At 41.0% G+C, this 18,835-nt stretch overlaps 1 protein-coding gene across 1 annotated transcript in view; it reads left to right on the top strand.

Annotated features, from left to right (window-relative positions):
• CCDC6 (coiled-coil domain containing 6) overlaps positions 1-18,835 on the top strand; it is a 139,714-nt gene that overhangs the window by 74,343 nt on the left and 46,536 nt on the right. The window lies entirely within an intron of this gene.

Genomic DNA, 18,835 nt, shown 5'->3' on the forward strand with positions numbered 1-18,835 from the left:
ATTCATATTTAACACTAATTACTAATAGCATATAGAACGCAACTCAAGATTTGCAAGTGAAATGTGAAAAGAATGTTTCTTCAGGAGAACTAGCTTGAGGGTTAATGACTAGAATCCTGAATTTTCTTTTTAAATACAGCTCTCCCAAAAGAGAGAGCCCGTATAAAAGTTATCCCAACTACAATATTGATGTATTTGACATCAAATGACCCTGAAAGTTTGAAATACCCTCTTTTATTTTCTACTCTGACATCTGTACTTTTAGTGAGATTGTATGTAGTAGAATATTAAAACTTCTAAAAACTCCCTAAAGTCTTTTATTACCTTTCAACTAAGAGGTTGATTAATACATATTTTGTATGGTTTGCAAGGGATTATGGGCCGCATTTGGAGGTATGCAAAGCTTACCCCTGCCTTTTTGCATAGAGATCATTCCTAGTGGTGTTGAGGATTGAAACTAGGTTTACCTCATGCAAGGCAAGTGTCCTACTGCCTGTGCTATCTGGCCCCCTAACCTGTATTATTCTTAAAGCGGGCCAGAGAAAAGAAAATATTACTGTAAAAATCATGAGATGATTTTACATACTATTCTGTATTTCTAGTACTATGATTTTTTCCCCTTTGGATGAGAAAATTCACAAGTAAGTAGATGGCACATCTGTGGTGTTATTCAAGGGCCAATTGGAGATCCTAACTTGGGAAATTTGAAAAACAAGTAATCAGACTTGATTGTAAAGCGAAGATTTATGGCAAAATTTCTACACTGAAACTTTTTATGTGCAGCTAATTTAGAGGAAAATAAAAGTGAGGGAGAAAGGTTAGCTTGACCTCTGACTATCCCTTTTTGGCAATGTTAGTTGATTTATTCTGCATGCTGGTTCTAGAATAATACCATAATTATAATGTGCGTTTTTTTAGTGTGTAATCAAATGACTTCTGGGGGAGGGGCACACCTGACTGCACAGGGCTTATTCCTGGCTTTGTATTCAGGATCATTCCTGGCAAGGCTCAGAGTACCAGATAGGGTGCCAGGAATCAAACCCTGGTCTGTCATATTCAAGGCAAGCACCCTGCCTGCTGTACTGTCTTCCTAGCCCTTATTTTTTTTAAATTTTTTTTGTTCTTTTGGTCACACCCAGCAGCGCTCAGGGGTTACTCCTGGCTCTATGCTCAGAAATCACTCCTGGCAGGCTCAGGGGACCATATGGGATGCCGGGATTCGAACCACCGACCTTCTGCATGCAAGACAAACACCTTACCTCCATGCTATCTCTCTGCCCCCTCCTATTATTTTTTAAGCTTCTGAGGCACACCTGGCAGTGCTCATGTTATACTCCCACTCCTTGCTGGTGGGAAGTTTTTCCTGGTGGTACTCAGAACATGTGATGCCAGGGATTTATCCTAAACCTCCTGCATGCATAGCCTTGTGCTCACCTTTTGAACTATCCTGCTAGCCTTACTGCCCTAGTTTTATAGAGTGAGGAGCTTTATTTTTTTTTTTCTGTTGGCATAGTGTCAGCATATAGTCTTTTTGATTTCTGATTGAAGTCCATCATAAAACATTTCACCATCCACCCAGGTAATACTCCTTTTCTCTATGAAGACATATCTTTATTATTTCTATTCTGCACTGTGTCGTTTAGAATCAGCTTCTCACTTTCTATTGCTGTCCCCTACCTACTTTCCAAAGGCATTGCTGTCCCTTAAAATAGATACGAAGTGTGAAAACATGAGGGCCGTGTGCTTCAGAAAAGGAAACTCATTATAGTATATACTTGACATGGAACATTTCAAAATTTGAATCTCTGAGCAGCCTATAAATAAGCTAGAACATGGAGAAATAGTTACTTCTTTCATAATTCTCATAGTTAAAAATACAGTTTTACTTATCCAGAAGAAAACACGCTTCACAATTTTACTAAAGCAACTCAATAATGCATAAACTCAGCAAAGCAGATCATCCCCAAGGTAGTATATAATGTGGCACTAGTTTTTCATGTGACCAAATCTTATGATTATCTGCATTGGAACAGGGCCTTGTATGACTGTCTAAATATGAAGACATTGGGGAGTTATAATTGGGTCTGGACTTGTTAATGATCTGAAGACTAAACAGACATGCACCCAAGGAACTAGTTTATTAATCTGAGACTTGTTCTTGGAATTTTGTGCTGATTTTCTTATTGTGTAATAAATCATATATAGTTGAATTTTTCATTTTTGATTATTTTGTTTTTTTTTGTTTGTTTGTTTGTCTTTTTGAGTCACATCTGGCTGTACCCAGGTATTATAACTCTGGGCTCTGTACACAGTGATCATTCCTGGCAGGCTCAGGACCATATGGGGTGCTGGGGATTGAACCTGGGTCAGCCTGGTGCCAGGCAAGCACTTCATTTACCTGCTGTACTATCGCTCTGGCTCATTTTTTATTTTTGAATGCATATTCATATCTAGGACTTTTTCAACTGAAGCTCACTTAGCAATTAAGCACTAATTTCCCACTTCTCTCTCCTAGTTCCTTCAGATTTGTTTTGGGGAGGGCAAAGTCAGGACTGGGAAGCAGCCCCCAGGCATTACTCAGTGGGTTCAGGACCCATTTCTGGAGGTATTTAACTGAGACTTGTGGATCTGAAACTTGGGTAGAGGGTGATGCAGTGCTAGTTGGGTGCTGGGGGCCACTAGGGTCCTGCTGGTTGGTAGGGATAAATATAGTATAGGATGCTGGGGATCGAACTCAGGATATCAAGTCTTGCCAGGCATTTGCTCTAGCCTTTTTTGCCATTTCCCTAGTCCTGAAGGAGATTGAAGGCAGGTAGTTTGTGATTTGGGTTCCTGCCAAATCCAGGTGCTGTAGACAATGTGACATGATAGGAGAGCCTTCAGTACAGGTACCAAGAAGCACAATCTGCCATTTTCTGATAAATAGCCAAAAAAAGAGATTTTTTTTTTTTTCCTATGGAAAAGAAGGGCTCAGGTACTTGTCCCCAAGGTTAACCAATTCTCTTCCACTTACAGTCCTGGATACGTTCTTGTTAAGTGTAATGAAATACAAGTCCTGGGATATTGTATTTTCATTCTCATTGTCAACCAGGATTGTTTTTTGTTCTTGTCCATGTTATCATGAAATGATTTTTTGAACAAAACTGTGGGGTGGTTGTATTTTTTTTTTTTAAGGACTTGATGAATTTCTTTAAGGCTTTCCATCACATTTTAAAACTGCCACCCAGCATGAAAAGATTGATCTTCATCTGAAAAATCTTTTAGAGTAATTGGTACCAGTAGACTTTTCCAAGGGTGTAATTATTGTAATAAGACTCTCTAGGACACTCGTGTATTGATGGCCTCTTGTTAGGAAGATCCCGCAGAGAGAATGTGAGTGCAGCAGAGGTTAGTCATAGATAATGGGTGACTTTACCTGTTTATCAGAACGTGTCTTTTTTGTCAGCCAAAGGCCACTCAGCAGAGGGGAAGCCTTGGGATAGGTCCTGCAAAAAAAAAAAAAAAAAGTAAATAAATAAAATTTTTTTGTTAAATGTTTGTTTTCAAAGTCAACTGAAAGGCTATTTATAGGAGCATTTTGGTTTTCTCGTCATGCTTTGGTTGTTGTCTGAGTCTCAGATAATAATCAGAAAATGCTTTTATGTGCATTTCAAAGGAATTTTTTAGTCCTGAGAACAACCTGAGATTATTGCTATGCAGGAGCTGGCCCATGGTGCTGGTATTTGATACCTTCAGAAGTGTAAGTTGTGGGCTATGTACAGAAGTTAGGAGAGTGCTTGCCTTGCACAAAGCAGACCGAGGTTTTTTTTTGTTTTGGGGCCACACCCTGCAGTGCTCAGGGGTTCCTCCTGGCTGTCTGTTCAGAAATAGCTCCTGGCAGGCACGGGGGACCATATGGGACACCGGGATTCGAACCAACCACCTTTGGTCCTGGATCGGCTGCTTGCAAGGCAAACGCCGCTGTGCTATCTCTCCGGGCCCGCAGACCCAGGTTTGATTTCCAGCATATTCCCTATGGGACCCTGAGCCCACTAAGTGTGATTTCTGAGGGCAGAGCCAGGACTAAACTTACTGAACATCATTATTTGTGGACACCCCACAAAAACAAAAGAAATGTAAGTAGGGTGGGAGAGAGAGGACTCCAAAGAACTGGAACATGTACTTTGAATGGAGAGGTCTCTGAATTTGGTGGTCCCATGCATTGCTTGCTGGGGGAGAGAGAGAGATAGAAGAAAGAGAGAAAAGGAGAGGAGAGAGATGTTTATTTAAAGACTAGATGGGAGGAACGGGAGATAGCTTAAACACATACACATGTTTTAATCTTCAGTGAAACAAACATGCACAAATCTAAACATCTGTATACTCAGCAAATAGATGTAAACAAATTAGATCTTAATTCTCTGAAAACTCTTTTCTAATCTGCATCTGTATGGTCCCAGACCATGGAGCTGAATATATGATGATGAGACATTGTTTGGGAGGGTTGGAGTAATATAGTTCAGTGGGTAGATCTCTTGCCTTGCACGTGGCTGGCCTGGATGCAGTCCCTAGCACTATTTATGGACACATGTTGCCCCCAGTCCCACCAGGAGTGATTCCTGTGGGGCGATCCAGTAAGAATAAGCCCTGAGCGCTGTGTGGCATGTGGCCCCAAACACAAAAGAATCGGCTCAGTCTTTTGGCATGGCTGCTTCTGGATGGAATTCATTTTGGAATGCCTTGAAGAGAGGTTGAATTTAATCATAATTCATAATTTTCTGAGTGAGTACACATACATCAGAATTTGATTTCTTCAGGGGGTAAAAACAAACTGTTACTCAGTATTAAGTCTCAGATGTTCTAGCTTTTCGTTTTTAGTAGCAAAATGCAGAACTACCATATTTCCCAAAAGGAGAATTTTAAATTCTGATGTCTGTTCAGTCTACACCCTTGGAAGCGCTGTTCTGGGCTGCTAGCATGTATGCTCAAGGGCTGCCCCGGCAGGTTGCTTGGTGGTTGTTCTACAGAATCCAGCTGGGGGGGGGGGCGCACGCAAACATGGGTATTTGCCCTTAGAGCTGTCTGCCTGTCCCCCTTAATGGAATGGACACTGCACTGAAAGCCTCCTGCATAGTCATTTGTGGGTGAAAGAATATTCCAGATGGCCACAGCTTAAACTTTAGTCTAATCCATTAGCTTGACTCCATCAGGCTTGAATTAAAAACAAAAAACAAAAAACAAAAAACTCAGGTCTCCTGGTTAACTGTAAACTACCAACCACTAATACCAATTGAAAGAGTCCTTAATGCGAATAATGATTTCTCATTATTATAAAGCCCAGTAATTGTGGCTTTTTCTTTTTGTTTTGTTTTGCTTTGTTTTTTTAACTAAACCTGGCAATGCTTAGGTGTAACTTCTGGCTCTGTGCTCAGGACTCACTCCTGGTGGTGCTTAGGGGAAACCACATGGGATGTCGGGAATTGAACTCGGGTCAGCTGCATGCAAAGCACATGGATTTTTTTAACAGCCTTTTTTGAGAGCTGAGTGTTTCAGGCCCACTTTCTGCTCTTTGGGAAGCCCTGATCAGTTATTGCCTCCACTCACTCTTCTCAGTACCACTTCCAAAGTTAAGTCTTTTCGTTCTACCCATGGATAGAATGTACTGATCTCTGAGTATTTTTTATTTTAATCCAACTTTCAAAGTTCAGACTTGAAAATAACAAATTGGCTTGTTTGGCTGTCTTTTTGATTCACCTTTGAAACTGGATCTTGTCTTTGGGAAATAATTCTACTGTAGCTATAATAAAAATTATACTCTTCTTCCTTTCAATCACAAATTTAAAGGAATTTGTGATTCCTTTAAATCACAAATTTTATTGGAGATTTAAAGTATTCAAGAATAAAGCATTCTTCTGGGTCTCGTTAAGTGACATGAATTATTTAAAAATTTTATTGATTGATTGGGCCAGAGAGATAGCACAGTGGCGTTTGCCTTGCAAGCAGCCGACCCAGGACCTAAGGTGATTGGTTCGAATCCCAGCATTCCATATGGTCTCCGGTGCCTGCCAGGAGCTATTTCTGAGCAGGTAGCCAGGAGTAACCTCTGAGCGCTGCTGGGTGTGGCCCAAAATCCAAAAAAAAAAAAAATTTTTTTTAATATTATTGATTTTTTTTTTTTTGGGAGGGCTCACAGCCAGCAGTGCTCAGGGGTTACTCCTAGCTCTGCACTCAGAAATCGCCCCTGGCAGGCTGGGGACCATATGAGATGCCGGGAATCAAACCAGGTTCCTCCTGGGTTGGCCGCATGCAAGGCAAATGCCCTACTGCTGTGCTCTCTCTCTTACCCGACTTTTTTTTTTTTTTAAATTATGATTTAATTGATTCCTGAAGTTAGAAACCTAGAATGAAAGTAGTTAAAAAATTTCCTAACTTCCCTGGCAAGTTGATAGAAAGAGAGAGAAGGAAGGAAATTGTGGGTCCAAATTCTGTGCTAAGAAATGATTCCTAGCTGTTTGGAAGGCTATCATACAATTGTAGTATTCTTTCATCTATGCTGGCACTGGGAGGAAGAATTTCAATATGTCCCCAAATCTGCCTGTTTGGTAATGATTTATTCATCTACCTCTCTTCCCCCTCGAGCATGGAGTATTTCCTTCTGATATTGCTTTAGTGCCTTCCAGGAGGATGTGCTTCACTAGCCTAAGAAAGGTTGAATCTCTGAGTAGCAGCCACGTCTGCAGACAATCCACAGCGACCACAACCTGAAGGCCCTGTCTGATGCAGACACACCAGAATCACAGCCTTTACCCCCACTAGTTGTCACCCAAGTCACTAATAGGGCAGTGAAGTCCTTTGCTTTGTACAGGCTTTGCAAGACAAAAGTTCATGGAAGGAGGTCTGTCTGCAGTTCTGTTTCATTAATGTTTGTAGCACCAGCTCCAAGGCTGCCATTCTATTCATTCAGGTGAAACTCGCTCCACCCCTTGGCTAGGGGAAAGAGTCCTTGAAATACAGTCTGCATTCAAAACAGCTAAACTGGGGGCTGGGAGCTAGTGCAATAAGGTTAGGGCACATGCCTAGTCTGTGCCCAGCCCAGGTTTGAGTCCTGGCACTACATGGGTACCTCTGTGCATTGCTGGGTACAGTTATACCAGGTCTCTCTATCTCTAGCACTTATCAGAACCAGGCCTTTGCAATGAATCACATACAGGCTTGCTTGGTAGAGAATCACATGGGGGCACTCCCTAAAGAAATAAAATAAAATACTAAAACTCAGCTATAATCATGCTTGTAATCATGGTGTTTAAATAAAGATTTCATATATTGAAAAAAGACAAAGGAAAAAATAAAATAAAATAAAATAAAATAGTTAAATAAGTGGCCCTCTTGACTTTCAGGTTTTTCAGGGCTCTAAATGCTGGCCAATTTTTTTTTTTTTTTTTTTTTTTTGCTATAATTGAATCGCTTATTGAACAGTGAGGCAGACTTTTTTCAATTCGGTTTTTCACTCTGTATTATCTGAACCTCAGCTTTGTCTGTTCTTTGTTCCTTTTCATGGGCCAGGGCACTTACACACTGTATTCACAGTACATCTGCAAAGAGCTCCTGGGATGTCTTTAATGCATTTTAAATGCTGCAACCATCAGAGGCCCACATTATAAGCCAGAATTTTCCCCGTTAGTAGCTTGCCCCCCCCCCCCCCCAAATCGCAGCCCAACATAATTTGCATGAAGATTAGAAAATAAAATAAAGTCAACGCCATTCCTTTCAAATTGTGCGGGTGTGTGTTGACATTATGGCTAGATTTGATGTATTCCCGGAGGCAGAAGGGTTAATTAAAAGCATCCTAGGCTGACTTTCTTGACAAAATGTGTGAAAACGCAGGTGGAGAGAGATTAAAGGTAAAATAAAAGTGAAAGTAAAAATAAATGAAACTGAAACTAGAGGCTGCTTTAGTCACTACAGTAGAGGTAGATATTGTTTCTAGCTGAAATTATAAAGCTTGGTTATATGTTTCTTCATTGCAGATGGACTGAAGGTAGCCATTAATGGGAATACATTTTAAATGGTTCAGATATTTTATAGTTACAAATATTATAGTGTTTTGCTTTTTTTTTTTTTTTTTTTTTGGTTTTTCCGACCACACCATTTTGATGCTCAGGAGTTACTCCTGGCTAAGCGCTCAGAAATTGCCCCTGGCTTGGGGGGACCATATGGGACACCGGGGGATCGAACCGCGGTCCTTCCTTGGCTTGCGCTTGCAAGGCAGACACTTACCTCTAGCGCCACCTCGCCGGCCCCATGTTTTGCATTTCTTGGGTAGGTTCATTTTTATTTTTTAAATAGTTCACAGTCATATTAGTCAGTAAATTACCTTAAAATGCAGAGTTATAGCCTGCTGCTAGTTTATCATCTTTTCCCCCTCTTTATTCATGACCCCTATGAGAAGGATGGGGTTTTTAATTTTAGTTTACAGTGTCTCCGCTTAGGATGAATGGATTCCATGGCTAAGTTCCAGGGGTCCTCAAACTTTTTAAACAGGGGGCCAGTTGACTGTCCCTCAGACCATTGGAAGGTCTGACTATAGTAAAAACAAAACTTATGAACGAATTCTTATGCACACTGCATATATCTTATTTTGCAATGAAGAAACAAAACAGATACAAATACAATATGTGGCCCGAGGGCCATAGTTTGAGGACCACTGGGCCCTAAACTCTATTTCTCAGAGGAAGGAATTGCTTGTTTGGCCGAAGAGATTTCCCACACAGTTGTCTGATTCCAGATCCTGAAGGATTTGTTCATCTCAGTGGTCGAAATGATTTTGAAACTTTATTTTGAGATGCTATTGAAATTTTAGGAAATTCAGGGGCCGGGCGGCGGCGCTAGAGGTAAGGTGCCTGCCTTGCCTGCGCTAGCCTTGGATGGACCGCGGTTCGATCCCCCGGTTTCCCATATGGTCCCCCAAGCCAGGAGCGACTTCTGAGCGCATAGCCAGGAGTAACTCCTGAGTGTCACCGGGTGTGGCCCAAAAACCAAAAAAAAAAAAAAAAAAAAAAAAGAAATTTTAGGAAATTCAAACTCTCATCTCTTAAGGCCCATGTGGATGGGAAGGTCAGATGATCTGCAGCATATATATTTAGCTGTAAAGGTCTGTCCTTGAGGTGAAGAGTGCTGACATTCTGGAATGTTCTACTATTTTCTTACCCTTTGCAAAAAAGTTTTATACAATTTTCCCTTTAGAAAATGACAGATGGAAGGACTGGGGCAGTAGCACACCAGTAGGGCATCTGCCCCAAAGGTAGCCAGCCCGGGACTGACCCGGGCTCTATCCCCGGCATCCTATATATTCTCCCAGCCTGCCAGGAGTGATTTCTGACTGAAGAGCCAGGAGTAAGCCCTGCGTGCTGCCAGGTGTGACCTGAAGTTTAAAAGGAAAGAAGGGAGGGAGGACGGAAGGAAAGAAGGGAAGAAAGAAGGGAAGAAAATGACAGATGGAGAATTCAGATACATCTCACTGACAATGAATAAAAGCCAGACAGAATATTATACTTTTTATTTTTTGCTTGTTTTGGGTTTTGTTTTGGGGCCACACCTGGTGATGCTCAGGGGTTACTCCTGGCTCTGCACTCAGAAATCACTCCTGGCAGGCTCGGGACCATATGGAATGTCGGGGATCGAATCCTAGTCAGTCAAATGCCCTACCCGTTGTCTCTGGTCACTCTCTCTGGCCCAAATACGATACCATTGTTATTTAAAAGCATTAAAGAACAAGTTTTTGAGAATATTAGCTTGAGATCAAAAGTGGGAGGTACTTGAGAGAAGACTTCAGGTTGAAGGGTGTCACCAATACTTGTTTTTTTGATGGGGGCACACCAGTGGTACTGAGGGGCCCAGGGTCCATTTCTAAAGATACTTGCCTAGCCTCTGTGAGCCTTGAGTCAAGGTATGGATCCCACAGGGACTGAAATCAGGCCTGTGCACCAAGGTTTGCTCTCCTACATTTTGAGCTATCTTCCTGGCTCTCCAAGATAGCTTTTGTTCTGAGGCCAGTTTTGATTCATGAAACAGCAGAGAGATCAGGAAATGACTTAGGGCCAAAGTTATCCGAAGCCAAAAGCTGATTCCCTGGTGCTACCAACATCCTGAGTCCCTGGTACAAAACACAATCCTAATAGCTCTGCCATCTCTGCTCAGAAACTTTGACTTATGCTCGATGATGCTACAAGTGATTCCTAATCTTATCTTGGCCAGATGTGTCTTAGTTCTGTAACTAAAGAGAGGGAACCATGCCATATCTACCCAAGAACACCATGACCTTAACTGTGACACCACCACCCCTTTTGAGCAGTAACAGTGACCCTGGTGAGAATCTCAATTTAAAAACTTGTGATCCCAGCTGGCCGCTCACATCAATTGCTGAATTCTCTGGCCAGATGTGCAAACCTGGAATCTGACACGCAACCCTTAGTAAGTCCCATGGCCAAAGTTTGTGCTTCACTACTGAGTGTGTCAAGATCACCCAGTATCTCAGCACCATCAACAGAGGGAGGGGAAAATAGAAAGAAGGAAAAAGGAAAGTAGCTGGCCCAGAAACCGAAGCTGGCAAAAAGTGTGGAATTGGAAATGAGTCTCATTAAACTAGGATCCAGTGAGGTGGATTGAGTGAAGCTGTTTTGAATCATCCGGGTGAACCAGAAACCATGGAATTTTGGCTTGGGGTTAAAGTAGACACAATTAGTGTACCTAGGAGAAAAGTAATTTTCTGAAGAAAAAAGATATTATCTTAGGCCGCACATTTGTATTTAACAGACATAGAAATTTATTAAAATATAAATTTTCAACTGCATGTACAAATGCAAGGAGAAGACACAGAGATATCAAATGTTATAAATGCAAATATAGAAAGAAATGACCTTTAAAGATACACTGGGTATGATCTGATCAGATAATAGATTGTAAGATTTCTTTTTTCCCCCTCAGTAGAAAAATATTTATTTTTAAAGATAGGGAACAAACAAAAATAAAGCCTTCCACTGATATGTTTTGCACTCTTATCATTCCTTAAAGTCTTGTCAGCAGAAAAATTGAACAAAAATTACTAGTCATCTGCGGGTACTCTTTATTACCGAGAAAAGTTAAGCATTCATGCTAGTGTATGTAAAAGGAAGTTACCTTAATCTTGCCATGCTAGAACAGACAACTTCATGATAAGGGACTCTTGAGTGTGGGGAAGCTTTTGAGGTTTGGTGGGAAAAGAGAAACCATTTAGGACTGTGGTTCTCTCATTTGGTCCCTTGTAGATGTGCTTTAGGGAAAGGCTACTTATTTTCTAGGATGTATTTTAATTTGGGGGTTTGGGCCACACCCCGGTGGTGCTCAGGGGTTACTCCTGGCTATGCACTCAAAAATCGCTCCTGGCTTGGTGGACCATATGGGACATTGGGGATCGAACCGAGGTCCATCCTGGGTCAACTGCGTGCAAGGCAAGCACCCTACCACTGCAATACCACTCCTGCCCTGTATTTTAATTTTTATGTTTACCTTTTGTGGGTTATTTAAGTCGAATTAATGCACAGTTGCTCAGAATTATCATCCTCTGTAGATAGATGAGTGTGGCCTCCTAGTGCAGCATCTGCATTTGTACCTCTGGTCCTTCTGGCACCATGATGAACCATGTCAAACTACTCATGTGCAGTTTCCCAAACTATGTTCACAGATTCTTTTAAGAATTGCTGAACATTTTGTTTTGTTTGAGATCCACCAGTTGCCCCATCAAGGTTTCAAAAACACAATGTTTCAGAGCAGTGATTCTCTTTATAAATTTTTTTAGTTAGGTGAAGGGGGGGGGGTGTTCTTTACATGACTGTAATCATACAACTATGATAATGTTTGTAATCATGGTGTTTAAATAAAGATAATTATAAAAAATATAAGAATAATAGAGTGGCTGTTTGCATAAGCACATCACAGGAAAATGTAAAGAAAAACTTCTAACCTAAACACAGGGTGTCTAAAACCAGAAACATGTATCAAGGAATCAACTACAAGCTCCTGAGAAGATAAATCTAAGACGTACATAGATCCTTCAAAGAGACGCCTGAAAGGTTGTGTAGCAGGCGAGAAGAAGCAACTTTTCTTTATTTTTTGTTGTTGTTGGTGGTGGTGGTGGTTTTTGGTATTTGGTTTTTGGGTCACACCTGGCAGCCCTCAGGAGTTACTCCTGGCTCCACGCTCAGAAATCGCTCCTGGCAGATACCGGGATTCGAACCAATGACCTTCTGCATGAAAGGCAAATGCCTTATGATTCTGCTTCCACCATATGGTGGTACCTGATTCTGGGGGATAAAAACAAGGGTCTGTGGAAGGCCAGGGGCTTTTGGCTGGAACTGATGCTGAGGCTTTGGACTTCTGTCTTGTCCACCAAATAAAGCTAATATTTCCACCAAAAAAAAAAATGGGGGGCATGGAGCCACCACCCCCTGGGAGTACTCAGGATTACTCTTGACTCTATACTCAGGAATCACTCGTGTCAGGCTCAGAAAACTACATGGGATGCTGGGGATTGAAATTGGGATAGTCCCTTTCGAGGCAAATGTCCTACCTACTGTTGTATTGCTCTGGCCCCAGAGCAGTGATATGTTTGTGTATACACATATATACACACATACATATATACACATATACAGTTTATATATAATATATATTTATATTTGCTATGCCATCTTTTTCACTCCTTTTTTTGTTTTTAGAAATGACCAGCGTGCATTGGTGATGGGAATGTTGCACTGGTGAAGGGGGGTGTTCTTTACATGACTGAAACCCACGTACAATCTTATTTGTATTCAAGGTGTTTAAATAAAGATATGAATAAACAACAACAAAGAATACCAGAGTGACAGAACAGTGGTAGGGTGTTTGCCTAGCACACTGCCGACCCAGTACTGACCCATGTTCGATCCCCAGCATCTCATATGGTCCCCCAAGCCTGCCAGGAATGATTTCTGAGCACAGAGCTAAGAGTAACCCCTGAGTGTCGCCGGGTGTGGCCAAAACCAAACCAAACCAAACCAAAAGAAAATTTATTTAAACACTGTGGTTTACAAGGTGACTTATAATACAAAACTTGTTCATAACACAAAGTTGTTTACAGTTCCAAAGTTGTTCATGCTCAAGCTTCAGTCCTAAACTGTTCAGCACCCTTTACCAGTGCATAGTTCCCGCCATCCAGTGTCTCCAGTTTTCCTCCCTCCCCCTCTATGCTGATATTTTTCTTTCCTCCCCACTTTTTTCCTTTTAGTCATTGTGGTTTGCAGTATTGTTAAGAGCAGTGATTCTTAAGATAGGATGGTGTGGGCTTGGTTGACCACTTGGTTAATTTGGAAAAGTACCTTCAAAAATCCCCTTTGCTAGCACGCAGTTCCATAAACTGCAAACTATTGTAACCTGTTTGAGTTATGTTGGAAAAGGCGTTCAAGATAAGTTTTCATTGAAGCCGGTATAATTGGAGTTGAGAGTTGGGAGAAGAGGAGAGAAAGAAGTGGGAAGTAGAGGGCCAGAGTGGTGGCTCGAAGCAATAAGGCACTAGCCTAGGACGGACCTCGGTTTGATCCCCAGGCATTCCGTATGGTCCCCCAAGCCAGGAGCTATTTCTGAACGCAGAGCCAGGAGTAACCCCTGAGCATCAATGGGTGTGGCCCCAAAAAACCAAAACCAAAACAAAATAAAACAAAACAAGTGGGAAGCAATAGAATTGGAGTGTAATGGCCACCTTGTGAGTCCTAAAGAGTTTTTTGAGCCAAGGTCAGAATTTCTTGTTGCAGGGTGTCAGGATGTCAGGGGATTTAGGGAGTGGGGGGGAGGGTTGAGCAAAGGTGTGAAATAATTTTGCTTTTCATGGAGAATAGAGGTGAAGGTGATGGCAGCAAGGGAATCAATCCAAAGGATTTCTGTGGATTGTTTTATGACAGCCGTAGCAAAGACAGTCTCCATACCCTTCCTGGTGAGTTTTGAAGTTGTGTCCTGTAGGATTTGAGGGTGGATTAGGAATGAATGTGAGAGAAAGATAAGATCAAGGGGGAAAAACAGATCTGTGATCTACTGGAAGGACGGACTGTCATCTTAGATGGGAAGACAGTGAGTAGAGTTTGGAGTGAAGGTCAGAAGTTCAATTGAGCTGTCTACATGGGGATAACAAGCAGGCAGCTAGACAGCTTGTCTTCAACAGAGTAGTCTGGCCTGGAGATACAAATTTAGTTGTTTGGTCATAATCCTCTTGAAGAGAACCAAAGATTTAGCTTAGGACTCAGGGCAAGGGCAAGCCACAGGGCTGGTGTGTGTAAGGTAGAACTAGCACAAAACTATAAACTAGTTATGAAAACAGGATAGATGACATAAAACTTTAAGATTTGTTTGTTTTGGAGCTGCACACAGCGGTACTCAGGGGTAACTCCTGGCTCTGTGCTGAGAAATTGCTCCTGGCAGGCTCAGAAGACCATTTGGGATGCCAGGAATCGAATCCTGATCTGTCCCAGGTTGTCAGCATGCAAGGCAAATGCCCTACTGCTGTGCTATCTCTCTGACCTGTGAAGATGTTTTTTAAACAAGCAAGTAACCAAAAGATTAGTCAACACATGAAAAAGTACACCACCTCATTAGTAATCAGCAAGAGCAAAATACAAAACCCACAAGAATACTTCTAGAGAATTCCCAGGCACTGTTCTCAGAGTGAAAAGGGTTACAACTGTTTTGAAAGCAATTGGACATTTCCTGATGAATTTGGAAATAGCCTTTGACCGTGACTTAGTTATTCTCTTTGTGGGTATACATGATGTGGCCACATGTACACATCTGTACCAGGTGAGTAGAAGGATGTTCTTTTTTGTTTTGAGGCTATGCTCAAGGGTTATTCCTGGCTCTGTGCTCACAAATCACTCCTGGGAGGCTCGGGGGACTATATGAACTTGGATTGCTTACATGTAAGGCAAACACCCTTCCCACTGTGCTACTGCTTGGCCCTAAAAGGATGCTCTTTGTGGCATTGTTCATAGTAGTGAAAAGCCAGCAATGGCCCAAATGGCTCCTTTATTTATAGAATGGGTAACTGAGTGCTGATATATTCACCTAATGGGTTAGTAAATTGTAGCCACAATTAGATATAACAATATGGGGGAATGAAATCACAAGGTCAAGGTCATAGAGATAGTACAGTGGATAGGACACATGCCTGGCATGTCATTTGATCCCTAGTACCACATAATGTCCCTTAAACACAGCAGTAACCCTGAATATCACTGGGCATACCATAAAAAAGGGAAAGAATTAAAAAACAACCAAACCACATAACAAATGTTTCAAAATACAAAAACTGTATATTTTCTTTCGAATTTTTAAAAAAAAGTTTTATGAATGTAAATATTTGAGAATGAACAGAATGACAAGCTGCCTATCAGTGTTAGGTGGGAACTGTAATCAGGAGGGCCACTGGGCTTTGAGAGAACTGGCGGTGTTTTATTTCTTGATTTGGATGATGAACTACGAATACCCCATTTATTATTACTAGCAATGGTGTCCTTTAATTGGCCTTGTTTTTCTTCTGAGGATTCATGGGAGAAAAAGTCCACTGAGGAAATAAGCATATTATTTATCCAAACAATCTTTGTGAACATAAGGTGTTTACCAGATGGCCCAAGTTGAATTCAGTCCTGGTCATAGCTCTTACTAGAGCGAGCATGTTATTGATGAATGACAGAGAATGTACCCACATCTCCAGGGTGGCAGCATATGTCGAGATAAGGGAGGGAAAAGACTTTGAAACTAGAGATTGAGATTTTTCAGCCTAGAGCTTCCTTTCACATCTCTGCGACTCTAATCGGTTATGTTTTCTTTCTAAGGTGAGGTTTCATTTTCTGTAAGATGCATATGATAGTGTCTGTCATAGAGATGCGGATATTAAGCACATTGATGTACAAGTGCTTGGTCTTTATTAAGTTCTTTGCAGTGTTGCAAAAGCTGAAAGCAAACAATGGAATACTAAACAGTTCTAAGAAAGAAAAAAATTTGCAGTTTGCTGCAAATATGGATGGAACAAGAAGGTCTGCTGAGTGAAGTCAGTCAGATGGAGAGGGATAGATACAGAAGGATTTGTAATATGAAGGCTAAAAGATAACACAGCAAGGTAGGAGCAAAGGCAACGTAGTGGGAAGAGAATTGATCCTTACAACTGAGATTGTTATGTGTGTGTGTAGATTGAAAGGAGAAGATGGGGGCCCTTGGAGGAGGGAAGAGGGTACACTGGTAATGGGTGTGGTGCTGGAATTAAATAAATACATGGGGACCCATAGTACCTCAATCAACAGCTTTCATAAGCAAGATGGAGGGCGCCATCTTGGCACCTGCTGTAACTCACAAGTTTCTTTAGTTTAGTTTGTTTTGGGCCATACCTGGTGATGCTGTGAGGCTACTCCTGGCTCCCCCTGCATTTAGAAATTACTGGCAGTGCTCAAAGGACATATGGGATGCTGGCGATTGAACTTCAGTGTGGCCATGCACAAGGCAAATATCCTACCCACTCTGGCCCATCCAACTCTTATAATTTCTTGCCTCCCTGTTCTAGTGTTAGCAGTAAAGGCTCAAATAGTTGGTCTTTACTATTTGAAAGGCCAACTAAATAAAATATATGTAATGAATGTGCCATAGAAATCTCTTCTAGTTCATAGGAAACCCAGGGTGGTATTTCCTTGGTCGTTATTTTCTCGCACCAGTTTGCCTAGATGCTGTGTGTTTTGCTTGTTGTAGAAATTTTGTTGGCAAGGGTTTCAGATGAGTTTTTGCATTGATGAATCCACATTTGGGTGTAGGTTTCTGTGATTGTAAGCTGATGTAAACACAAGTTCTTCCTGTTGGGGTCCTCTTGATTGTGCCCCAAGTTTGCTTTGGGACTCCATATATAGTCATGGAATATAATGACTTTTAGACCAGAGAAATTTTCAGATTTATAATTATATTTTGGCCTATAAACAGAACTTGTTTTTCGGTTTTATTAATGTTTTTCATGTGAATCCCGGAAACAAACCTTATAACCCCAATTCCATTGAAAACGTACTACCAGTTTGTTATCTATTCATTAAAGTGATTTCAGTTCTAGTGTTGTTGCCTTTTGATAATGTCAAGAATATATTGCCTGTGGCCAGAGTGGTGGTGCAAGTGGTAAGGCCAATAAGATGGACTAGAGTTCGATCCTTCAGTGTCCCATATGGTTCTCCAATCCAGGGGTTATTTCTGAGCACATAGCCAGGGGTAACCCCTGAGCATTAACAGATGTGGCCCAATCCCCCCCAAAAAGATTATATTGTCTAAGAGACTTAGAATGTTATAATATTTGAGATTGGCTTCATAATATATAGAAAATTGATTTTGAAAAATTTAATGGAGTGCAGAGCTGGTTGTGGTGGTGGTGGTGGTCGTCATCATCATAGTCATAGTTGTCATAGTAGCAAGCCCTGTGCATCATCAGATGTGGTCCCCCCAAAACCCAACAATACAAAACAAAACCAATAGGTCCATGAATTCAGGACTCAGGCCCTTTTGGAGCAGAAGAGCTTGAATTTACATGATAACCTGTTTAAAAGAAAGAGTTTATGATTTTTTTTTTCCTGGCAAACCGTTGGTGAGGCCAACTCTGTGATTATTGGTCTCTCAAGCTCCTCTCTCTAGTTCAGCTTGTTCATCTTCACACAGTTGTCACGATTTGTGGGCTGATGTGGGAGTTCTTCTTTAGGTGGCTCTTGAATGAATTTTTACTGGCAGCTTCTTTGTTCCCAGGTAATACGGCAGTTTTAAATGTTCTGTTCAGAAATTTCATGCCTTGCATCTGAATTGCCTGTCACCTGAGCTACGCATGGCAGAGCAAAGGAGACAGGCAAGCTGTTTGCTGGCACTGCAGAATTCCATTTCAGTGTGCCATGCTCTTTCCCAAAGGGCCTGTGTTGTTACTCAACCTTATCTTGAGTTCTGGTCATGCAAGCTTTGCCACCAGGTTTTCCTTAGGGTCTAGCTCTTGAGATTCTTAAAAATCAAAACTTTTTTTTATAGATGCTACACCTAGTTTAATCTGCATTCTGAAAGGAAACACCTAATTAGATCTTGACAGTGTTAGACCATCTGTCTAAACATGAATATTTTCTGTGAACCAATGAGAACTATGTATTTTCCTTGATTAATGTTCTGTGACGAATGTTGCTTGGTGGGCAAGAATTTTTTTCTGTGTTAGATTGTGTCGTTTATTATTTTAGTTTACCACAGGGTAAAAGTAATAATTTTCTTTGAAAGGGGGGATGGTTTGCCAAATTTAAAAAAAATGTCACATTTTAAAATATTGTAGGAAAAACTCAAATTGCTTTATGCAGATGGCCTATAGGCTCCTAGACTAAAACCAATAAATATTATTTAAATGTAGAGTTTATAGGCTATTTGAGAGCAAAGCTAATTTTCTGATTAATAAATTTCATCTCTTCTATAGCCTTTTGGATAAGAAACAGCAAAATGTTTATATAAACAGAAATGTTTCAGTCTTTGATACTTATTCATTGGAATCTTGTATATGAAATTCTGGCAACTCTTCTTTGTCCATTCCTCAGGGTTTTTTTTTTTTTTTCTTTTCCTTTTAATTAGTACTTGATCTTGCAGAACTAAAGTTTTAAAGGACTAGATAAAAATAGACTTGTCATAGTAAGCATCTCCTCACATCTGCTTCTTTCCTGGATCCCTGCAAGGTTAACCAGCTTTTAAAAAAATTTTGGACTAGCACATCAAAAGCAATAGTTGGAAAAACAGTATCATAGAGTCAGTATTTCCA

The sequence above is a fragment of the Suncus etruscus genome, chromosome 17, assembly GCF_024139225.1.
Source record: "Suncus etruscus isolate mSunEtr1 chromosome 17, mSunEtr1.pri.cur, whole genome shotgun sequence".
Taxonomy (NCBI): domain Eukaryota; kingdom Metazoa; phylum Chordata; class Mammalia; order Eulipotyphla; family Soricidae; genus Suncus; species Suncus etruscus.